This window comes from Sarcophilus harrisii, chromosome X, assembly GCF_902635505.1.
Source record: "Sarcophilus harrisii chromosome X, mSarHar1.11, whole genome shotgun sequence".
NCBI classification, from domain to species: Eukaryota; Metazoa; Chordata; class Mammalia; order Dasyuromorphia; family Dasyuridae; genus Sarcophilus; species Sarcophilus harrisii.
The window spans coordinates 51,424,104-51,450,202 of record NC_045432.1 but is presented as its reverse complement, the minus strand read 5'-3'; the positions used below and the strand labels follow the sequence as shown (position 1 = coordinate 51,450,202).

The window sequence follows — 26,099 nt, the reverse complement described above, 5'->3', positions numbered from 1 at the left end:
ATTGTGCATAGTAAGGACAATATGGGACAATAATTAACTGTGAATGACTTAGTTATTCTTAGCACTACAACGATCCAGGACAGTTCCAAAGGACTTTTGATGAAAAAATTCTATCCATCTCTAGAGAAAGAACTGATAGAGTCTCAGTACAGATTGAAGGATACTTTCTTTTAAGCTTTCTTTATCTTTCTTGGGTTTTTGTCTATTTTCTTTTGCAATGTGACTAATATAGAAATATGTTTTGCTCGAATACCCAAGAATAATCTCTATCAAATTTCTAGCCTTCTCAAGGAGGGGGGAAAAGGGAGAAAATTTGGAACTCAAACTTTTAAAAAACAAACGTTAAAAAATTTTGTTTACACGTAATTGAGAAAAAAACAAAAATAAACAACATAAAAAAGAATTCATTCTATTAGAAATTAGGATGTTTCTAACCCCATCAGTAACCACACTGAGAGCTCTGTCACAGTACTGGCATGTATGGGCCACTCTGGCTACAGCATACCTGGACTTCGCCAGACAGACCTGTTGCTATGTTAACCACACAGCTGGCTGCCATCACACACGAAAGCCCAGCTCGCTCCATTGTCAATGTCATCTCTCAGTACAAAGAGCCATGGTATGTTTAAATCAAAAGGCCCACTATGAACACTAACAGTCTGGGGAGAAAGACTTCCTTTCTACGGAATCACAGATTTTCAGAGTTGGAAGCGACTTCAGTTACCATCTAATCCAATCCATACTAAAAAGCATCTACAATGTATTTGACAAGTGGTCATTCATCCTCTTCTTGAAGACTTCCAAAGAGGGAAAAGGAAGAAGCATTTATTAAAGGACCTATGAAATGCCAGGAACTATATACTAAGCATTCTACAAATATAATTTCATTTGATTCTCTCAACAACTCTGGGAGGTAGATGCCACTTATATCACCAATTTACAGTTGAGGAAACCGAGGAAGAGATTGTGACTTGCCTAGGGTCACACAGCTAGTATGTGTCTGAGATCATATTTGAACAATGATCTTCCCAGTTCCAGGACTGACATTCTATCTATTGTGCTACCTAGTTGCCTAGAAGGGAACTTGCCACCTATCAAGGCAGCAGTTCATTCTGTTTGAGGGCAACTCTAATTAAAAATCATTTCTCAAACTTTCCTTTTTTTGCAACTTCTCCCCATTGTTTCTGATGCTGCCTGCTGAGGCCGAGTAAAACAAGTCTAATCTATCTTCCATATGACAGCCTTTGAACTACTTAAATATTCTCTTCCCTAACTTAAGCATCCCAGTTTTCTTCAGCCAATACTCATGGATTCAAGGCCCTTTGTCATCCTGGTTACCCTCCTCTGGATACAGTGTCTTTTTTAAACCCTGGTGCCTAGAATTGAACACAGTATCCAAGATGAGGTCTGACAAGGGCAGAATACCGAACTTCCTGATTCCAGGAAGCTAGATATCTCTTAATGGGAGTTTAATATTTCTTTAGCATTTTTCTGGTCACCACATGACATTACTGACGCAAATTGACCTTTGGGTTCCCTAAGCCCTCCAGATCTTTTTCAGATGAAGTCTTATTTAGTCAGCTTCTTCTGACTTCTACTTGTGAAGTTGATTTTTTGTACCCAAGTATTTTATCTAATGAATTTCATCTTACTAAATTTAGCCTAATGCTCTCACCATAGATGTGTATATGACATTTCATTAGGGTATGAATCTAGTGATTTATTTTTTTTAAGCAAACATTTATTTTATTGATTACAAAGGATGTCATTTTTATTTATCAGGAAAACAGAACCCCCTAAAATTGAAAACTTAATTTTAAAAATTAACAACTAAACTTGGCTTTTAAAATGAGATGGAATATCTATGCCTTGAGACATCAGAGAGATCCTGGGCATTCCTAGCATACCCTGTAAATATTCTTTTGTCTCTAGCCTGGCAAGATCTTTGTTGGTTTCTGATGGCAGCATCCAATGTGTTATATGCGCCTCCTCCCAGCTCTGTGTCACCTTCAAATATGGTCACTAAGCCATATGTACCTTTTATCCAAACCATTAATAAATATGTTAAATGGGGTGGAGCCAAGAAGTGACCCCGGGGGTACTCCCCTGGAAACCTTCTGTTACATAGACATTCAGATACCCTTCTTTGAGACCAGTTCTGAATCAATGCAGCTGAATTACAGCTCGGTCCACATGTCTTTATCTTGTCCACAGAAATAACATGAAATAGCTTATGAAAGGATTTGCCAAGACCTATGTAAACTATATCTATTGCATTTCTCCCACCTATGACATTGGCAGTCCTGTTAAAAAAGAAGTTTCGTCTATAACGACCTATTCTTGGTGAACTCTTTGCAATCACTACTTCCATTTGTAGATGTTTCCCAACCATCTCTATACCGTCAATAAGTGTGTATTAAGTATTTACTATGTGTCAGTTTCTAATATAGCCCATCTGAGCCACGTTACTTGAACTCATCAAGGGCATCTAGGTGATCCCTTACTAGTTCCTTTCTTATTAGTGAGTATCAACTCCAAGTTAGTCCTTTTCTGTCCTGTCATTTCCAATATAAAGGTCATTCATCCTTCTTGGCCAAGAAAACAGAAGCAAAGTAAGCACTGGGCAGTTTGGTCGACTCTTCCAGTTGTCAGTTATCGATATCCTAACAAGCTAAGCCAAAGTCCTTTCCCTTTCCCGACCTTTCATTTTTCTTAACATGGCCAAAATCTCCCTTGTTTGCCAGCATTTTACCAGGCTCAGTTCATTCTGGCCTTGAGCACTCCTGACACTTTTTTACAGGACCAAGCCTGGCCATTCATTCTCTACGCTAGCATCCTATGAACAATTTTTTTTTGGTTGAGCGCTCTCTCTATCTACATTATTCTCTTTTCCTAGAGAATTTTACTCAATGGGATCCTATCCATCCTCTGAATCCTATGAAATATGCTTTCCCATCTATGCCCAAAGGGCTATAAAACTATGCATACCCTTTGATCCAGCAGTTTCTCTACTGGGCCTGTATCCCAAAGAGATCATAAAAGAGGGAAAAGGAGCCACATGTACAAAAATGTTTGTGGCAATCATCTTTGCAATAGCAAGAAATTGTAAACTGAGTGGCTGCCCATCAGTTGGAGAATGGTTGAATAAGTTATGGTATATGAATGTTATGGAATATTATTGTCCTATAAGAACTGATCAGCAGGATGATTTCAGAAAAGCCTGAAGAGGCTTACATGAACTTATACAAAGTGAAGTGAGTAGAACCAAGAGAACATCGTATATAGCAACAAGAAAATGATATGATGATCAACTGTGATGCACTTAGCTCTTCTCTGCAATACATTGATCCAAGACAATTCCAATAACTTGGCATAGAAAATGTCATCTGCATCCGAAGAGAGATGCAGATCTCTCTATAGAGATCTAGACACTGATCTCTGAATGAGACTGAATGTGGATCAAAGCATAGTATTTTCACCTTTTTTCCTTGTGTTTTTTCCTTTTGTTTTGATTCTGTTTCTTTTACAACATGACAAATATGGAAATGTGTTTAAAACGATTGTACTTATATAATCTGTGTTAGATTGCTTGCTATCATGGGGAGAGGGGAGGAAAGAGAGGGAGGGAAAAAAATTTTAGAGCTCAAAATCTTACAAAAATGAGTGTTGAAAACGATCTTTACATGTAGTTGGAAAAAATAAAATATTATTGAAAAAAAGAAAGAAATCAAGAGAAAAAAGAAATATATTTTCCCCAAATCAAAAATAAATTATGCCTGGGTCTCTTCTCTCTCAGTATCTCTAAGGGCTTCTTAAACTTTTTCCACTGGTTACCCCTTTTCCCTTGAAAAAGGTTTATGCAACCCTGGGAATATAGGTATACAAGTTAAACATTTACTGATAATAATTTTCTTCAGTTAAAAAAAATCCCATATGGGGTTGGGACCCACAGTTTAAGAAACAGGACTTTGAGAGGAGATAATAGTCACTTTTCCACAAAGCTGCCATCATTTTTGCCCTAGTAATCAGTTCCACCCCATTGGTAAGAATCTCCATCTTCTTCCCCTGTACCTTTTGAAAAATAAATTGATCACTAAGGCAAATCTTGCAAAAGTTGCTTTGAGGGCCTTCAGTGAAACAGGCTACTATGCTTATAAAGGTCAGTGAGGAGGGAAGCTTAGCAATTCTCTTCTTGGAATTTCCTTCCAGACAGGATAGATTACCCATGCTAATAAAAAGTCCAGCCTCATTCCAAGTGGTGGCAGGATTGAATGCTGGGCATTGGGAGGAATTGGTGGGGGTGGGGTGTTGCTGTGCTCCAGTCTACATGCCTTAAAAGAGCAGGGTGACACTAGAGCAGAGTGATTGCCAGAGAAACCATTGGGATGTCTGGGGGAGCAGGTGTCCTTTGGGGGTGGGGATGGAGAGAGTGATAGAATAATAACTACCACCACTAGAGCAGCTTACATTTGTGTAGTTCTCTCAGGCTCAGAAATGGCTTTTCTTATAATATCCCTGAAATTGGTAGTACCAATATTTTTCTTTTCTTTTTTTTTTGGGGGGGGGGGGGGGGTCCAGACCCAGAATTTCCTAAATGTGGGAAACTCCCAATATGAAAATTCCCTCTGCTGATAGAGGCTGCCAATTTATCTTTAAATTATAGCTTTATGGAGATTTTCCTGGAGTTCTGGTAATTTAAGCAATTTATTCTGGGTTTACTGTGTGACAGAAACAAAATTTCAACCCAGGCCTTCCTAATAATAAAATCAACCTTCTCTTCATTATAGAGAAGGTATTCAGTGCTTAGGTGGACTCAGTGGAGGGGGCAGTGATGAGCATTTTAGAATTGGGCAATGGGGAAGGAGTGGGGAGTATCCTACTGAAAAGGGGAGGGAATAGTTATTATTTAAGCATTTTCAATGGTGGTTGGAATTGGCTAGGCTGGAGGATACTAAGGAATATAATCTTACCTCAATCCCAAGAAGGTCTGAGTATACCTCTGGGTATCTAAGTGGAAGATGGACAAAGAAGGAATTATTTTTCTTCTGAGAATAGTATCTGGAGCTGATGTTCAGAAGGGTAACCTGTTGCCTGGCCAGATACTGGTACTTATGCATTTTCATGACTCAGCTAAATATCCATTTGGTATAGGAGGCACAGCCCCTACCATTGCCTGCCAGGGTTCCATGATATAGGGGCACATCAGAGGAAGTAGAAAATAACTCATAAGGTCTTGTCAAGGATATAGCTGTCACCAACAGTCAAAGAGAGTCATTAATACTTAGCCTTTTGGTATATTCTGGATGTTTTGTTTTGTTGATCTGCCAAATGTTATTTCTTTTTGAAAATTTTATTTTTTTCGGAATTACATGTAAAAACATATTATTTCATTTTTTAATTTTTCTCAATTATGTATAAACAAAAATTTTTAACTTTTTTTTTTTTTAAAACTTGAGTTCCAAAGTCTTTTCCTCCCCATCCCCTCCTTGAGAAGGCAAGCAACTTGATATAGATTATACATGTGCAGTCATGTAAAACATATTTCCATATTAGTTTGCAAAAGAAAATGCAGTCCAAAAAAAGGATGGTAAAGAAAATTACATTTATTCCTATGGTTTCTAATGTTTTTAATAGAAATAAGTGTGTAATATTGCTGTTACAATGGTTCTGCTCATTTTCCCTCATTGTTGTTTTCATAAAACCAGCTCTTAGTTTTATTAGTTCAATGGTTTTCTTACTTTCAGTTTTATAAATCTTTTCTTTGATTTTCAGGATTTCCAATTTAGTGTACAAATGGGGATTTGTGATTTGTTCCTAGATTTCTAGTTTTTTTAGTTGTGTGCCCAATTCATTGTTCTGCTCTTTGTTTTATTGATGCAAACATTTAAAGATATACATTTTACCCTAAGTACTGCTTTGGCTGCATCCCCCAAATTTGGTATATTGCCTCATATACATTCTCTTTAATGAAATTATTGATTGTTTCTGTCATTGTTCTTTGACCCACTCATTCTTTAGGATTAGATTATTTTGTTTTTGATTAATTTTTAATCTATGTTTCCATAGCTCCTCAATGAATGTAATTTTTATTGCATTGTGATTTGAAAATGATACATTCGATATTTCTGCTTTTCTGCATTTGTTCATGAGGTTTTTATGCACTAAATACATGGTCAATTTTTGTGAAGGTGTCATGTACAGCTGAGAAAAAAATATACTCCTTTCTATTCCTGTTCAGTTTTCTCCACAGTTCTATCAGTTGTTTTTTAAAATATCTTTTCTAAAATTCTACTCATCTCCTTAACTTCTTTCTTATTTATTTCAGGTTAGATATATCTAGTTCTGAGAGAGAAAAGTTGAGGTCCCCCACTGTCTATTTCCTCCAATTACTCACTTAAATTTTCCTTTAAGAATTTAGTTGCTATAATCTTTAGTATTTATATCACTTCATTATCTATGGTACTTTTTAGCAAAATATAGTTTTCCTGCTTATCTCTTTTAGTTAGTTAAATTTTTGTTTTGCTTTGTTGGAGTCATGATTGCTACCCCTGATTTTTTTTTTTTTAACCTCAGCTGAGGTGTAGATTCTTCTCCAGACCCTTAATTTTACTCTTTGTGTATCTCTCTACTTCAAGCATGTTTCTTGTAAACAGCATATTTTTGGATTATTTAAAAATTTTTTTAATCCATTCTGCTATCTATTTCTGTTTTATGAATAAGTTCATCCCCTTCACATTCACAGTTATTCTTATTAACTATATATTTTCTTCCATCTTTTTCCCTCCTGTTTATCCTTTTTTCTTTTTTAAACCTTGTCCTTCCTCAGAAGTCTGTTTTTTTTTAATTTTTCTAATTACTACCTTCCTTAATTCACACTATCTTCTATCAGTTCCCATCCTCTTCTTTTATCCCATTCCCTTCTTTCTTCCCTATAGGGTTAGAGAGATTTCTGTTTCTGAGGTGTATGTTATTCCTTTTTTGAACCAGTTCCAATAAGAGTAAGGTTTAAGCATTACTCACTTACCCCCATGTTCTCCTCCACTGTAAAAACTCTTCCTTTTCCCACATGTGTAAAAATGTTTGTAGCAGCTCTTTTTGTGATAGCAAAGAATTGGAAAATTAGTAGATGCCCATCAATTGGGGAATGGCTGAACAAGTCGTGGTATATGAAGATAACGAAATATTATTATTCTATTTAAAATGATGAACAAACTGATTTTAGAAAGGCCTGGAAAGATTTACACGAACCGACACTAAGAGAAACAAACAACCAGGAATATATTGTACACAATAACAGCAAGAACGGCGGATGATCAGTTTTGAAAGACTTGGTTCTTCTCAGTGGTTCAGAGATTCAAAACAATGACAATAGACTTTGGACAGAAAATGCCATCTACAACCAGAAAAAGAACTAAGACTGAATGTAAATCAACACATGCTATGGTCACTTCTTTTTTCTGTTTGTTTTTTTTTAAATCTCTCCTATGGTTTTTCCATTTTGCTCTGATTTTTTTTTCTCCCAACATGATTCATAAAGTAATGTGTATTAAAATAAATGTACTAGAAAAAACTCTTCCTTTTGTGCCTCTTTTATGTGAGATAATTTATCTCGCTGTATTTTTCCTTCTTCCCTTCTCCTAGTGCATCCCTTTTTCTTGCCCCTTACTTCTATTTTTTTGAATATCAACCCATCATAGTCAATTCACACCCACACCCTCTTTCTATGCATACTCCTTCTAACTGTTCTAATAATTATACAGTTCTTAGGACTTGCAACTTATCATTTTCCCATACAGAAAAGTAAACAGTTTAACCTAATTGAATCCCTTATGATTTCTTTCATGTTTACCTTTTTTATGCTTCTTTTGAGCTTTGTATTTGCAAGTCAAATTTTCTATTCAGCTTTGGTCTTTTCATCAGGAATGCTTGAAATTCCTCTATTTCATTAAATATCCCTCTTCCCCTCTGAAGAATTATAGTCATTTTTGATACATAGGTTTTTCTTGGTTGTAATCTTAGTTCCTTTGCCTTTTATAATATCATATTCTAAGCCCTGTAATCCTTTAATGGAGAAGCTTTAAATCTGTGATCCTGACTGTGCCTTCATGATTTATGAATTGTTTTCTTTCTGGCTACGTGCAATATTTCACTCTTTTTGTTGCTTGCTTGCATTTTGTTTTATTTCTCATTTTTTCCCTTTTTGATCTGATTTTTCTGGAGCAGCATGATATTTGCGGAAATATTTATAAAGGAATTGCACATTTAACATATATTGGGTCACTTGCCGACTGGGGGTGAGGGTGGAGGGAGGGAGGAAAAAAATTGAACACAGGGTTTTGTAGGGGTGAATGTCAAAAATTATCAATGTATATATTTTGAAAATAAAAAGCTATAACTAAAAAAGTATACTTCCATTCCAATTCAGGCTTTATCACTTCTTTCTCTGGAGACTAGTAGAATTTTTTCATCATGAGTCTTATGAAATTGTCTTGGATCATTGTATTGCTGAGAATACCTAGAAATGCAATTGGTCATCATGCAATATTGTCAGTGCTGTGTATGCTATTTTTCTGGTTTTGTTCACTTAACTTGACATTAGTTCTTGTAAGTCTTTCCAGGTTTTTCTGAAAGCACTCTGTTCATCATTTCTTATAGCACAATTGTAATCCACCACAATCATATACCATGACTTTGTTCAGTCTTTCCTCAATTGATGGCCATCCTCTCCGTTTCCAATTCTTTACCACCACAGAAAGAGCGGTTATAAATCTTTTTGTACACATCGGTCCTTTTCCTTTTTGCTTTTGACTTCTTATAGAAATAGAAAGACTTAGTAGTGGCATTGCTGGGCCAAATTGTACAGTTTTATAGCTCTTTGGGCATAATTTAATTGTTCTCCAGAATCATAGGATCAGTTTACAATTCCACTAACAATGCATTAGCATCCCAATTTTTCCACATTCTCTTCATCATCTAACATTTTTGTTTTCTGTCATGTTAGTCAATCTGATAGGTATGATATGGTACCTCAGAATTGTTTTAATTTGTATTTCTCTAATCGAGTGATGTGAAGCATTTTTTTTTACTCATATAACTATATGAAGCTTCGATTTCTAATGAAAACCACTTGTTCCTATTCTTTGACCACTTATCTAATATGGGGATGGCTTATAAATTTGATTCAGTTCTCTATATATTTGAGGAATGAGGCATTTGTCAGAGAAATTTGCTGTAAAATCTATCTCCTCCTCCCCAGTTTCCTGCTTTCCTTCTAATCTTGGTTGCATTTTGTTTTGTTTGTCCAAAAACTTTTAAATTTAAGATAAACAAAATTATCCATTTTATATCCCTTAATGCTATCTCTTATTTCATCATAAATGTTTCCCTTATTCATAGATATCTGACACGTAAAACATTCTATGCTCTCCCAATCTACTTATCATATCACCCTGTATTGCTAAATCATGTACCCATTTTTGTAATGACCGCGCTAGCACCCAGGATGCCCCAGAATCAGCTGGAGTCAGGATAAGCAAAAGTTCTCAGTCTTTATTCTTGGTCCCCAGATGCAGGATTGAACAGGATGGGAGCAGATTCTCCGCAACTGCTTTCTCCCTTGTCTACCGCCAAGAGCGTGTCCCTGGCTAGCTTTACCCCACCCCCTAGTCCCTCCTACAATCCTCTATACACTAATCATGGAGCCAGTATGGACAGTGGAAAGGACCATTTTCCAATGCCCATAGAGTATTGGCCAATCAGTAGTTAGCCTCAAGTGCTCAGCAGTCCTGACCTCAGTGCATCAACCCAATAGTTTCAGCCCTCTACACATTTTGACCTTATCTCAGTTTATGGTGTGAAATGTTGGTCTAGAACTACTCTCTGCCAAAATGATTTCCAATTTTCCCAGCAGCTTTTCTCAGGTAGTGAGTTCTTGTCCTAAGAGCTTGAATCTTTGCCTTTATCAAACACTAGATTACTATGTTCTTTTACAGATGTGTAATATGTACCTAATCTATTCCACTGATTTGCCACTCTGTTTCTTAGTACCAGTTTGTTCTGATATTACTGCTTTGTAATACAGTTGAGATCTGATACTATGAGGCCACCTTCCTTCAAATATTTTTTGATTCCTTGATAGTCTTGACCTTTTGTTCTTCCAGATGAATTTTATGAGTATTTTTAGCTCCATATAATAATTTTTGGTAGTTTGATAAGCATGACACTAAATAAGTAGAATAATGTGGATAGATTTGTCATTTTATTATATTGGCTTGGTATACTTATGAACAATTAAATTTTTTCCAGTTGTTTAGATGTGACTTTATTTGTGTGAAAAGTGTTTTGTAATTGTGTTTATATAGTTCTTAGGTTTGTCTTGGCAATTAGACACCTAAGTATTTTATATTGGCTACAGGTATTTTAAATAGAATTTTTCTTTCTCTCTTGCTGCTGGAGTTTGCTGGTAATATATGGAAATGCTGATGATTTATGTGGGTTTGTTTTATATCGTGCAACTGTACTAAAATTGTTAGTTATTTCAACTAATTTTTAAGGTTTTTTAGGATTCTTTACTTATTTTTCCAAATAGTTTATGTAGTATCAGAATTAATTGGTTTAAAAAATATTCTGTGTATTTTCAGACAAGAAGCTTGCAAGATTTTTCCAGTATGGGAGGCTCTCTTTAGAAACACAGAAAATAGGGGAAACATACGGACATGTAAAGAACCCCAAAATAAATAATAGCTAACTTTTATAGAATGCTTACTCTGTGCTTGGCATGGTGCTAACTTTTTTTGGTTTTTTGTTTGTTTTTACAATTTTTATCTTGTTTGATGCTTAACAACAACCCTGAACGGTAGGTCCTATTATTATCCTCATTTTACAGATGAGGAAATAAAGCAAAGAGGTTAATTAACTTTGCCAGCGTCACAGAGTTACTAAGTATCTTTGGCCAGATTTGAACTTAGGTGTTCTTGATTCCAGGTCCCCATGTTCCATCCACTACACCTTCTAGGTACACCTATCCCAGGTAAGCTGCATCTCCAAGGACTCACTCACTTTTGTACAAAGACTTCTCTTCTGACTCTTGCTCTCCTTCCTGTCTCCACTCAGCTATGTGTTCATAGTATAAGGATGGGCACAAGGGACGAGCCTCTTTATTTATTGTTTTAAGGCACCTTTGTTGTGCATCGACCCTTTAGTAGGCAGCTAGTCAGTAAGTAAACATTCATTAAGCACCAACTGTTTGCCTAGTACTGTGCTGAGCATCAGGGATACAGAAAAAGGCAAAAAAAACCAGTTCCTGCTGTGAGGGAGTTCAAAGTCTCATGGCAGAAACAGCGGATAAACAACTATATACAAACAAATACAATATATTGGAGTTTATCAACAGAGGAAAGGCATTAGAAACAGAGAGGATGGGAACAACTTCCTGGATGAAGAGGGATTTTATCTGGGATTTGAAAGAAACTGGGGCAAGGAGATGAGGAGGCAGAGTAATCCAGGCATGTGGGACAACCAATGAGAATGTCTGGACTTGGAAGATAAGTGTTTCTTGGGGGGCAAATAGTAAGTAGACCAGTGCCCCTGGGGGATACGTGGAGGGATGGTGATATATGGCTTAAGAAGACTGGAAAAGTAGGGAAGGGAAGATTATAAAAGACCTTGGATGCCAGACAGAGGATTTCATATCAATCAGTAAACATTTATTAAGCATCTACTATGTGTCAGTTATTGTGTTAAGTGCAGGAGGTATAAAGAAAGGCAAAAAGACCTGCCCTCAATGAGCTCCCAATCTAATGATAGAGGCAGGTTTAGCTAAGTCCTATTAAGACCTGAGGATTTCAGGACAGTTTTACATCCTAAGAGGCCTCCCTGTTGCATTGTAAGGCAGCTGTTATTTTGATGAACATGTCTTTGAAATAAGCATCCCATTATTTGCTTCAGTCTTTACCACTGACAGCTCTAATCTTCTATTACTGCTGCCTCTGCAGGTTAACAGAATGCTTCTTTGGGATCTTTTAAGTCAAGTTTTTCTCTCTTTAAATCCTTTCAGCCACATTTTCAAACCTCTCTGACCTATTTACTTCCTTGTTTATTGATTTATTTACACTTCTAACAATGAGTCCCTTGATCAGAAACTCAATCCAATTTCCAGTAGCACCCTACTTGGGAAGTCAAAAACCCCGATACCCAAAAAGTCAACAAGAGATATCTCAGTGGTTTGATCACAGTAGAATAGAGGCAACTTGTAGAAAGCCCTATTAGACTTTTACAAAAAGCAACAAACAAAAAAACACACAGAAGTTGGGAGCCAAATCCTGGAATATCTTGAATGTCAAACAAGTACCTTGCTTGCTGCTGTAACATTCTTGGTATTTTGATATTTGACATTTTGAATTTTTTTGACATTTGACATTTGAATTGACATTCAAGGTTTTTAATAATTTGGCTGCCAGCTTAGTTTTTTTGGTCTTGTTTCAGACTATGCTCCTTCATGTACTCTATACTCTGATTAAATGAAATTCACCATCTTCTGGCTTCATCCTGGACTTTTCTGTTTCCATGCATTTGGACCAAGTCTGAACTAGACTTCCCTCTCCATCTCTGCCCATAGAAATATTGTTCTTCCTTCAAGACCTAGTTCAGGTCAATTTCCTTTGCAAAATCTTCCCTGGCTGGCCCAGTTAGTAGCAATTCTTCCCATCTACCAATCTACCAATTCTAAGATCTACCAATCTTGTTCGATCTCAACTAACTGGGAATAGAGTTATTTGTGTAAGCCTCTTTGCCACCCCCCCCCATTATGATAGAAAGAAAGAATGAGGTCAAATCTAACTCATATTTACCTTCTCTAGACTTCATTTTCCTCATTTGTAAAATGAGAACAACAAGTCTGTTGCTGTGAGGACAAAGATAGCAAATTTAAAATCAGTCCATGACATAGTAGGTAAAGCCTAATGGTTTGTGCAAGAGAGGTCACCTAGAGTCACACAGCAGCAGAAGTAATATTTGAGACCAGTCTTTTTTACACCAACCCTAAGACTCTATCCACTGCATTTCATTACCTTCTTTTGATGAAAGAACTTTATACATCTTAAGTACTTTAGCAATATGAACTATAAGCTCTGGGAGAACAGAGACTATGAGATTTTTTCATTGCTGTAGCCCTACTGCTTCGAACAATGCTTTGAATACAGAAGGGATTTAACAAGTACAAGATGCAAAGAACTGAATGTCATTATTTTATATGAACACTTTGGTAATTGGACAAACTCTTTTGAATGGCAATTAAGATGCTTGTTCCTTGAGCATGAACACGAGTTAAAGAGAGAAATTGATAACTGGAGAATCATTTCTACCAACATGGAAACTAGTCAAGGGCAGTCTTCTATTTATAAGTGGAATGGCACTTAAGTAGACCTTGACATTGAAGATATTCCATAATCTCCCAACTCACTTTCCTGGCCTTGTTTCAGACTACTCCCCTTCATGTACTGTAGCTTCTGATTAAATTAAGTTCACCATCTCCTGACTTCATTAGAAAAATATTACATTTCTGGAAAAAAGAAGAAAACTACTATAGTCCCACAAGCACTTTCCAAAGAATTAATTAGGTCATTTGAAAATCAGAGAGAGCAGCAGTCCTTGGTGGGTACTGGTCAGCTCCATGGTTTTTGACCAATTAATGATTCCATCAGACCCAGTGCGGAAGATACTAAAAAATACACAGTATCGTTATAAAGAATATTTCTTAAAGAAATATTGCACATACTGCGTCTTTCTTTTTATGCCTTAGGAGCTACTTTGTGATTGATTTTCCATTTTTGTATACTTTGGGGGTTTTGATTCTTACTTGATCTAATCTTCCAAAGGAAGCTCAGAGTTAGAAGAAACCTTAGTGACCACCTACTCCAACCCATATGTGAAAAAGAATCTCTACAAGATCCCCGCAAAATCGCCATTCAGAGCTTGCTTAAAGCTCTCTAGGGGGAGAAAACCTACTATTTCCTTTTTTTTTTTATTTAATAGCCTTTTATTTACAGGTTATATGCATGGGTAACTTTACAGCATTAACAATTGCCAAACCTCTTGTTCCAATTTTTCACCTCTTAACCCCCACCCCCTCCCCTAGATGGCAGGATGACCAGTAGATGTTAAATACATTAAAATATAAATTAGATACACAATAAGTATACATGACCAAAACGTTATTTTGCTATACAAAAAGAATCAGACTCTGAAATATTGTACAATTAGCTTGTGAAGGAAATCAAAAATGCAGGTGGGCATAAATATAGGGATTGGGAATTTAATGTAATGGTTTTTAGTCATCTCCCAGAGTTCTTTCTCTGGGCGTAGCTGAAAACCTACTATTTCCAAAGACAACAGTGGGAGGGGGGATAGGTGCGATTATTATCCCCATTTTACAGATGAGGAAACTGAGGCAAACAGACATTAGAGTACCTTGATTAGGGTCATGCAGCTAGTAAGTGTATGAGACTGAATTTTAACTCAAGTCTTTTTTTACTTCAAGACCTGCGCTCTTTCCCAGTCTTAACTTGCTTTTTTTGGTAATTCTCTATCTCTAATTCTTGCCTCAATAACATCCTGCCTGAACCCTGTCCATCATTTCCATCTTTCCCTCACTGAAAGCATGGACTCTGCCTCTCCCAGTTTCAATTCTTCTTTGTGAGAGGTCTTCCCCCATTAGATTGTAAGGTCCTTGAGGGCAAGACCATATTGTTATGTTTAATATAGTTATTGACACATAGTGAGCTCTGAATAAATGCACACTCATTTACACTCTCTCTCTCTCTCTCTCTCTCTCTCTCTCTCTCTCTCTCTCTCTCCTTCCCTCCCTCCCTCTCCCTCTATAGTCATTTTTTAATCATGTCCAACTCTTTGTGACCCCTTTTGAGATCTCTTGACAAAGTTATTGGAATGGTTTGCCATTTCATTCATATACGCACACACACACATATATATATAGATATATTGTGTATATCATTGGCCCTCTGATTCTTCTCTTTTCCCAAGCTAAGCACCCAGTTCCATCAATAAGCCTTATGGCATAAGATTCAAAGAATGTCACCATTCAGACTGCCCTCATCTGGAAGTTTTATGGCTTATTCTTATCTTTCTCAGACTGCAGTATTCAGAAATGCCCATGATGCTCCAGGTAAGGTCTGACTAGGACAGAACACAGAGGATCTGTTGCTTCCTTATTGCTAAAGTTCTCTCATGTAGTTCAAGATTTAATCACTTTGCTATCATACCCCATTGTGGATTCATATTGAACTTGAACGTTGAGCCTTTTCATTCAAATGGCTCTTTAGCCACATTTTCCCCCATATTGAATTTGTGATATTGATGCTTTTGAACCCCCATATAAGACTCTATTCATCCCTATTGAATTTTATTTTCTTGGATTCAGGTACAAATTGCAATCAGTTAAGATCTTTTTGGATCCTGTCTCAGTACTCTGGCATGTTAGCCATCCTTCCCAGTTTGGCGCCAGCTGTAGATCTGACAAGCATGCCACATCTGCTTTTATCTAGTTATTGATAAGAATGTTCAACAACACAGGGCCAAGTACAGATTCTTAGGGAATTTCACTGGGGATCTTTCTCAAAGTTGGATTTTTTTTTTGCAAAACTTCATCTGCATAATGGGTATTATATTGCTTCCTTTCCAGTGATGGGGGAGAAGATGGAAGGGGGAGAGAATTTGGAACTGAAAACAAAAATTATAAAATATATAAATTTAAAAGAAAAAAAGTTGATGTTGAACCATTCATGCATGAGTTCAACCATCTTGATTTTCTGTAACCCACATCTCTTTACCTTTTCTGCTTCCATGCATTTCAACCCATTATCCGAGTTTGAAATAGTCTAGTATGAGATACTTTATAAAACGCTTTCCTAAAGTCTAGGCTGACGAAAGCTTCAGCACTGTCCCAATGACTATGTGAAATGACAATGTCAAAAAAGAAGATAAACTAAATCTGGCTTGACTGGACCTGACAGATTCTGATAAAGTTCTACTAGGTCTTTTTGCTCACTGCTTTCTTTTACCAACCATTTGTTAAAGAATATTTTATCTTTATTATGATATTCTATAATTTTGCCAAGAATCAAAGTTCAGAGCTTATAATGCAAAGTTTCCATCTCTTCCCTTTTTTGAAAATTAGTATAGCATTTACTCATCTTTCTTTAGTCCTGTGATATTCCTCCCAGTCAACATGATCTACTGAATATGCCTGTAAAGGTCTTAGCAGTCCCACTTGCCATTTGTTTCAGGGCCCAAGGATGGAGTCCATCTGGACCAGGTGACCTGAATTTATCAGGGACAGCTAAGTGCTATCTGACAATTTCCCTGCTTGGTTACCAACGTCCTCTCACCCATTCTGTTCCACCTTTTCTAGTCCAAAAGCCATTTTCCTTGTCAGAGAAAACTAGCTCTTCTTTTCCTCTGGAGTTATTCATCACTATTCCTTCCATCCCCCTGAGCAGTGGTAGTATCCTGTGTTTGTCTCCATTTTTGATTCAATGTAGATACAAAATGTTATCCTTGGCTTTCCTCACCAGCCTCAATTCATTCTGAGCTTTAGCATACCCAATAGTATTTTAAAAGGACCGTGTCTGTTTTCCTGTTCTCAATTTCACCTTCTGTAGAAATCTTATTTAAATGCTTTATCAGTTGGTGAGCTCCCTCTGCATCCAGTATTCTTTTTAGATAATTTCCCTTCTCCTTCATCAAAATTGTATCTTTTATCTTCTTGTGAGTATCCTTGACAGATAAAGTGATATATGCTTGTAATCTCTGTTCCTGGAGGAAACCGAGACCAGTGGATCACTTGACTTTGGGAGTTGTGAGCCGTAGGGTTAAAGTTGATCCAGTGTCTGTATTAAATCTGGCACTAAAATGATAAACTGCCAGGAGTGGAGGGCTATCAGGCTACCTAAGGATTGGAAAATTGCAGCAAATTAAAACTTTTAAAAATTTCCAATCAGTATTGAGCCTGTGAGTGGTTGCTGCATTAAAAGAAAATAATTCCTATCCTTCCTTCCTGAGCCAATTTCCCCTGAAGCATTTTAACCTAGGGGTTCCTATCCATTCTTCCTCTGATAAGCATTCTGTTCCATCTCCCACTCGGGGAAAACTTTGGAAATTAATGGTCTTAGAGGTCCCCTAGTCTATTCTCATTCCTAGGAGGGAACCGTCCGTCCCTGAAGTAAATCAGCCTCATCTTGCTGGAAATTTGGAAGCAAGAACTAGACAATCATACTTCAGAACAAGCCTATTCCTTTTTCCATGTGCTAATCATTCAAGAGAGCAATCATATCTTCCCTAAGCCTTTTCTTCTCCCAACTAACTAGTCTCATCAACCCTTACCATGCCCATAGTTTCTTCAAAAGTTTGGTTTGGGTTTTTTAAAAACTTTTTAATTTCTATTTTTCCCTCACGTGTATTTTATTTTTCCAAATAGTTTTCAATATTCATTTTTATAAACTCTGTTCCAGATTTTTCTCTATCCTTCCTCTCATCTCCCCCCTTTGCAAGATAGTAGGAATCTGATATAGGTTAAATATCTGCTATTCAAAAGGTTTTTATGTCCCAGGAGTCAAAACATATCTCCTGAAAAAAAAAGGTGTTATAGTAAAAGTCTGGCCCAATGTGGTTAGCTGAGAAGTTGGACATCTGTATTGTTCTCCAACTCCAGCATTGTTTGGAATGGCGCTGTCAAACTCAGAAACTGGGGCCACTAAACCATATGTAAAGATTCCCTGTGGATCACATTTTGGCTTAGAAAACTACAAATTAATGTTAAATCTATTTTTATTGTATTTTTATTTGTTTTCTGAAATATTTCCCCATCACATTTTAATCTGGTATGCATCTCTGAATCTTTTGTGAGAAATGCAAAATAAGAGGAAGATGTAGGGCGGGTTAACACAGGAAGTTGGGTGGGTTCAGGAAGACCGGAACAGGTGCATGTGAAAATTGTTTTTCTTTTCTTAAAGGGCAGGCATGGCCTCAAGTCCCTGTTGCACCAGGGAGCCTGGCTGACATCTGCTATGTGGATTGCTGATCTGAATGCTGGGATCAGCAGGATGCCTTGGCACTAGGGTCTCCGATAAGGGAATGTGCAAAGTCGCAGGAAAGATTCGTGGGTAATGTGATCTTCAGAAGCAGAGTGGTCGGTTAGCTAGGCCCTCTCAGATCGGAGGGTGCCAGGGAGTCAGCACTGATAGGTATTTCTTGGCAGGTAGCTCCACTTGAGCATCTGCTTTGAGGGGAAAAACCCATATCAACTTCAATGATTCTGTGGCACTGAGCTCTTGTTCTTTTCTCTTTTTGTTTGTTTGTTTGTTTGTTGGAGGCAATTGGGGTTAAGTGACTTACTCAAGATCACACAGCTAGTCTGAGACTAGATTTGAACTCAGGTCCTCCTGACTCCATGGCTGGTGCTCTATCCAGTTGTCCTTATACTTATTATCTTGGATCATCTCCCCAATTCTTTCCCCCTCACTTTGACTTCTCCTTTCTCTCCCCAGCTGTATCCAAGACATGAATTCATCACTATAAAACACCATCCCACTCATACACTTTAAACCTAACACTATATTCCATTTTAAAAAACAGTTCATGATACAACCATTGTGGAGACCAATTTGGAACTCTACCCAAAGTGCATATTCTTTGATCCAACAACATCACTACTAGGCCTGTATCACAAAGAGATCATAAAAAATGGAAAAGGACCCACATGGACAAAAATGTTTATAGCGGCTCTCTTTTCCATGGCAAAGAATTGAAAGGTGAGGAGATGCCCATTAATTGAGGAACAGCTGAACAAATGGTGATATATGAATTGATGGAATACCATTATTGTTTTGGAAAGAATTACAAACAGGAAAATTTCAAAAATCCTGGAAAGACTTACATGAACTGATGCTGAACAAAACAAGCAGAAGCAGGAGAACATTGTACATAATAACAGTAACATTGTTGATGATCAACTTTGATGGACTTTTCTCGTCTCAGCAATACGATGATCTAAGACAATTCCAAAAACTCATGATGAAAAACAAAACACTCACGATGAAAGACGCTGTCTGTATCCAGAGAAAGAACTATAGGGTCAGAATGCAGATTGATGCATACTATTTTCACTTTTTTTCCTTTGTCATGGTTTTCCCCTTTTGTTATGATTCTTCTTTCACAACATGAGAGAAATATGTTTAATATGACTGTACATGTATAATCTATAAAAGATTGATTGCTGTTTTGGGGAAAGGAAAGAGAGAAGGGAAAAGTGGAAATCAGTATCTTATAAATGTAAGTGTTGAAAACTAATAAATAAATTTTAAAAAAAGAAAAGAAAACTGCCTACTAATATCCTTTGATCCAGTACCTTATATGTGGGTAACAAACTACTAATTTTTAAGTGCCCTTGGAAAACTGGGTCTTTGTTAATTAGGAATTCTCTGGAATCCTCCAGGGAGCAAACAGCTTTCAAATCTTTTGCCTACTCCTCTTCTACAACCACTGTCTCCATAGTTAGAACCTCTAATCTCAGATCTGTGCCCTAGTGAGGGTGAGAACAATGCTGAAAGCAAGGAAGGGCCCTGCCCCCAGACCAGTGACATGGGAGAAATAGCCACCACCACATTGGAGGAGCCTTCTAAAAACAAGGGCACCTCACTCTCCAAAGCCCACCTCTTCTTATCTGAGAGAGAGCGAGATAGAGATTGGGACCAGGACTGGGATTGAGACTGGGACTGGGCCAGGGAAGGGGTTTGGCTGGAAACGAACTCCCCCCATTTGCATCATAGCCCAGCTGCCATCTCCTCTAGCACCCAAAGTTCAGGCTGTGAGGATTGTAAGAGCCCTGGACAGGAAGGGGTTCTGAAGGTTCCCAAGGAGGGGCACCCAGTGCTCCCGAGGAAGGAGGCTTTCATCCTTCTCACAACGCAGATGTACAGCTCATCACACCCAAGCCCAGCTTACCTCCCGAACCTGGCATTTCCCCCCCCCCCCCCGCCCCGGTCTGGCTAGCTAACAGTTCTTTAGCCCCCTGGGCAATGGCTGCCCCCTCCTCCTGCACCCCAGCCGTTGGTATGGATCCCCTGCTGGCCACTGTGTCTGGAGCTTCCACAGGAGTCACCGGCTTGAACACCATGGCCATGGCAACTGCAGCCCAGGGACTATCAGAGGCCTCTGCAGCAGCACATCCTAGCCTCTGGGACTGGCCATGTTGCCCTTTGGAAGCCTCTTCCCCTACCCTTACACATACATGGCAGCAGCTGTGGCCGCCTCCATCTTGGTGGCTGCTTCCAGCTCCACTGGCTGCTGCCAGTCCACTGGCACCCTTTTTTGAATGCAGTGAAACCCAGACTTTGCTATAGCCCGTACCCCTTCCTGACAGCAACGGCCTGCTGGCCCTGGGTCTCCCTTCAATGGTTATGAAGTCAAGCACTATGTTGGAGAGCAAAGAAGCCACCCTAGCCTCTAGCCCAGCCTCTCTGGCTTTGAACTAGGCCTCTGAACTCAAAAGCTGATCTTCTACCGCAACCCTGGTTCTGGGTCTTTGTCCCCAAAACTCTGTCCCAAGGAGGAGCCCTCCACTAGCGAACTGCAGAGCATCCTGTGTCTAGTGAGAGGCCTAGAGTCCAAGCAAGGCAGATGCTGCAGTCGATCCTCTTAATGGCCTGCACCTGGGTCCCAGAGTTCCAAGCAAGGGAACCCTTTCAGGTGAAATAAAAATGAATGGAAATGAAAAAAAATTTAAAATTATCTGTATAGAGTAGGGTATGCTCTAAACCCAAGGAGCTTTTGACTTAACAAAGACAGGTGGGTTCATTAGAGCAGTCTCCCTTCCTCCAAAAAATCTCTCTGCTGGGCCTAAAAGGACAGAAACATGATTTCTGCTAAATCCGGGGAGGTGTTGGGACAGTGCTACTCTGTGAGTGGGTTTTTTCCATTAGCAAACAGACAAGACTGGCTCTTTAGGGACAGCTCTGAATGGATCAAGGCTTGAGCACATTCAAACCAGAAAGATCCATCAAAATGACCAACAGCATCCTGCCATCAGAAGCTTCAACTTCCAAATCTACAAGTCAAATAATGGCTCCCATTTCTCTAGTGTTTTAAGATTTGAAAACACTTTTCTTATAACAACTTAAGGCTTATGAGCTCCATTTTACAAATTGGGAAAACTAAGGCTCAGAGAGATTCCCTGACTTGTCTGGGAACACAAGACTAGCAAGAAGCAGAACAAACGTTCAGAGCCAAGTCTCTCTCTCTCCTGCCCACTGGGCCGACATTCTTTGTATCATGCTACAATCCCTCTCTAGAGATGTAACATTTCATGGCCACCCAACAGGCAGAGGCCAGGGTAGCCTTAACTGTGAGAGGCCAGGGTTATAACTCAAGTGTGGGTTTCTTCCTCATGCCTGAGTCTAAGCCATCTTGGTGGGAGTTGGGGGTGGTGGTGGAGGTGATTAGGTGGAGTACAGTAAGACTTTGGCCCTGTGTCACAGATATATGAATCTGTCTTCCCGGAGGATCCGAGGAACGGTATTCCCAGGACGACCTGATGAACAAAGGGCTGGCCATCAAACCCCCACATTACTGGTAGCATTCCTTGCAGAATGACAGGCAACCCCAGTGACGACAGCCCAACAAGATGGATAAACAGAGCAAGAACAGGCTGTTCTGATTAGAACTAAAGTCTTGAGGCATAGTATACTTTGTTTTTAAGGCCGTATAATGGCTAGATTCCATCCTTTTTTTTTTTTTTTAATACAAAAATGTTTCTTATCCATCTCATGGAATCAGTGTGAAAGCTAAGACACTGACCTTCTCACATTATATCTCTCCTTGAAATAGACTCAAATCCAGTTTCCTTGGACTTACTTCTTTTCTAGTCTTAGCTAGAGAAAGAGAATAGTAGGAAATACCGGCAAGAATGGTGGACTAGGTATCAGGAAACCCGGATTCTAGTCCTGCTTCTAATATGGCTTAGCTGTGTGACATTAGGTAAATCCCTTTTCCATCTGAATCTGGTTTTTTTTTTATCTGTAAAAAAAGAGGAGGCTGGAATAGATTGACTCACAATAAGATACTTTTTACTCTAAAATATTATGATTCTATAAGTAACTTGCCCAGGGTCTCACAGCTAGTAAGTGTCTAAGGCTGGAATTGGACTCAAGTCCTCCTGACTCCAACCTGGTGCTCTATTCACTGCAACTCCATCTAGCTGCTCCGGTAAAAATATTAGAATGACCACACTGGGTCGGTCCCATGGTCTGCTCAAGCTCAATGCTAAGCACATAGTAGATGCTTAATAAAAATCTTCATTTTTTTCTACTGAGAACCTTGTCTCATACTTTCTTGAAAAAATGAAGGACACAATAAATGGTCAAAGGATATTAACAGACAATTTTCAGATGACATAATTAAAGTCATCTATACTGATACTAAAAATGGAGGGGTTGTGGGAAAACTGGAGACACTAATGCATTGTTGGTGGAGTTGTGAAATGACTCAATCATTCTGGAGAGCAATTTGGAACTATGCCCAAAGGGCTATCAAACTGTGCAGACCCTTTGATCCAGCAGTGCTCCTACTGGGTCTGGATCCCAAGGAAATCATATAGGAGAGAAAAGGACCCACATGTGCAAAAGTGTTTGTAGTGGCAAAGAAACTGGAAACTGGGTGGATGCCCATCAGTTGGAGAATCGCTGAATAAGTTACGATATATAAAAGTAATGGAATATTACTGTTCTATAACAAGTGATGAAAAAGCTGATTTCAGAAAAGCCTGGCAAGACTTAGATGAACTAAAGCTGAGTGAAGTGAGCAGAACTAAGAGAACACTGCACACAATAATAATGAGATTGTGTGATGATCAACTGTGAAAACCTCCATATGCAGGTGGCCAACTGCATCCAGAGAGAGAATTATGGAGACTGAATGTAAATCAACACATGCTATGTTCACTTTACTTTTTCTTTTTCTTCTGTTTTTTTCTCTCATGGTTTTTCCTTTTTGTTCTAATTTTTCTCTCCCAATATGATTCATACATAAATGTGTATTTAAAACATTAATGTACCTGTAAAACAAAAAATAAAAAAATAAAAAAGGGGAAAAAAGAAAAAAATGAAGGCCTTTCACAAATTTTCTTATCTGCCCTCCTTGTCACATACCATTTAGGAATCTGTTATGGAAGCAACCCACTAGTGGCTGCTGGGGATCTAATCCAGACCATCAGAATAGATCCCTTCATGTGAGAGGATGATAACGATACAAAGACACTGAGAGACAGTTGCGTTCTCTAACCTCTCTCCTCTTCCCCCTTGCCTCTGATTTATTTAATTCCCAATCCACAAGCAACGTCTGTGTCAGTAAGGGCTGCTTTGCAATTCCTTCAAGTGTGTTATGAGTCCCAGCTGTGGGGGCTTTCAAAGAACTGACCTGCCCCTTCACACTTAGACGTGGTCCCTATCAGGTATCTATCACTACTATTTCTCCCTTCACTTCACTCTCTCACAAAGAGGGGGGTCTTCTACTCTCTAAGGCAAGCCCCTAAACCGCTCTACATGCATTGTTGATCCCAGCTTATCCTGACTTCTCCAGCAGATTGCCCCTTCTATCCTTCTCACGCTACCCAGACTTGGATTTCTCCTATCCTCAGGCACCTTCCCCACTGTCTGGAAACAGCCCCAGGTCTTCTCTACCCTATAAAAAATAAACCCAGAAACGAACCATTTGATCTGATCTCTATTAGTTATTACCCTTTGTCTTGAATTCTTTTAGAAAGCCACATACAATCAATGCCTCCATTTCCTCTCTTCTTACTGGATTCTACATCCTCTGCAATCCATTTCAGCCTTCCCATTCAACTGAAGTCAGTCTTCCCAAAGTCACCGGTGATCTCTTAGGAGCCAAATCGAATGGTCTTTTAAAAATCTTCATCCGTCTTTTGACCGTTTCTTCCTGAATACTTTCTCCTTTATAAGTTTTTGTAACGCTGCTCTTTCTTAGTTTTCCTTCTACTTCTCTAATTACTTCTTCATATCCTTTAACACTTATTCATCTAGATACAGGGGTCCTCAAACTACAGCCCGTGGGCCACATGAGGCAGCTGAGGACGATTATCCCTCTTACCCAGGGCTATGAAGTTTCTTTATTTAAAGGCCCACAAAACATAGTTTTTGTTTTTACAATAGTCCGACCCTCCAACAGTCTGAGGGACAGTGAACTGGCCCCCTATTTAAAAAGTTTGAGGACCCCTGAATTCTAGAATATGACTACTAACCACGGGCATCTCTCCCATCTTTGTCCTGAACCCAAGGTTCATAAATGTCCCATCTAGGACTCAAATCTAGGTCTCCTTCCTTTCAGATCAAGGCTACATTATAGAATTGCAAAAATAAAATGCTATGTGAAACGAAAGGTGAAAAAAATGAGGTGTCATGGCAGCATAAAATTATAATAATAGTTGTCATCGAGCCATCTTAGTTGGGTTTGATTCTTTGGCTAGTAGGTGTCAGAGATGAGATTTGAACTCGGGTCCTCCTAACTCCAAATCTAGCATCGTAGCCATTATGCCATCAGCTGGCTCATGTTTTAGGAAGGACAAACCAAAGTACTTGAAGAGGAATGCCGCTAGAACAGTGAGGAAATCTGTGACCAGATGTCACAAAGACAACCGAAGGGACTTGGGATACTTATTCTGTAGAAAAGAATTCTGGAAAGAAGGGTGGGGGGAGGGTAGGCATGATTCAGTTCACTTATATATACACGTGTGTGTGCATATACACATATATAACTCATTGTAGCTTTTTTGATGTTCAGTCTTTTAGTCGTATCAGATTCATCATGATCTCCTTGGGGTTTCCTTGGCAGAAATATTGAAGTGGTTGGCCATTTCCTTCTTCGGCTTATTTTACAGATGAGAAAACGCAGGCAAACAGGGTGAAGGGACTGGCCCAGGGTCACATGGCTAGTAAATATCTGCAGTCACTTCTGAAGTCAGGTCTTCCAGACTCCAGGACCAGCACTATGCTTCCAAATACTTGAAGGGCTATGCCCGATTTCCCCATTTTTAGGTTGAAAAGGTCCTCTGACCTCAGGGAGAGGTCCAATTAAGAGAATAGGGAAGGGGCAAATAAATCATTTAATTTTTTTGAATCCAAGTTGTTTCATTTGAAAAATGAGTCTCAGAGTTGTTATAATATTCCAGCAATCAAAGGAAAGATGCTTGATAACTCTTAAAATATTATGCAAATGTCCTTTTTTTGGGGGGAGTGGCAACATGGGCCAATTGAAAGAGAGAAGGCCTTGGAGCCAGGAGAAAACCGTGCTCATATCCCACCTCTGACCTTTATCAGTTTGATTGCCATGAGTAAATAAATAAACCTACAAGAGCCTCAGTTTCCTCATCTATATATAACTGATAAGCTTTTGATCTCATGTTTCTCATTGACCTTGCTCATAAAGATTCAGAGGGAGCTTAAGCTGGGTACACACACAAAGTTTTGGTTGCTAAAACACACAACAGAAAGAGTCCTAGAGCTAAAGAGTGGGGGAGCTGGGATGAGTTTGGGGCAGAAATGACCTACGATAAGACTAACAAGAAGGATTTAGGAAAGACTGAATAGAGAAAAAGAGGTTTTTTGGGTGCCTTTTTCCCTGCCCTCTGGTAACTAGACAGGACTGAGAGACAAGGTTCCTACAACCCCCTATCTTTTAATCTATGGGCAAGTCCAAAAGCCCGTTAGTTTCAGGACCATGGTTCTGTAACTTAGATTAATAAGTCCCTCTTGTTTGTAAGGAAGCCCCAAGAAAATCCAGGAATTTGAAGAGCTAATAGTTTGGGGCCTTAAATTTAGATCTTTCCTTCCTGTGGCAGCAGAAAGTAGACAGTGTTAGCTAGTCAACTCTGGCCCAAGCACTGAAGTATTCTGGGTAAGCCCTCTCCAGGTTCCATTTTGTTCCTCTGTTCTATTTCTCCTGTTATCAGTAAATATAGGAGATCCAAATCTCCCCAGGTGCCCAGACAATGAGGCGCTTCTGGATATATGGAG

The 26,099-nt window shown here is 38.7% G+C and overlaps 1 pseudogene; it reads left to right on the top strand.

Moving 5' to 3' along the window:
- Nucleotides 1-476: 476 nt before the first annotated feature.
- On the top strand, nt 477-20,713 carry LOC116420360 (annotated as a pseudogene).
- The last annotated feature ends 5,386 nt before the right edge of the window (nt 20,714-26,099 follow it).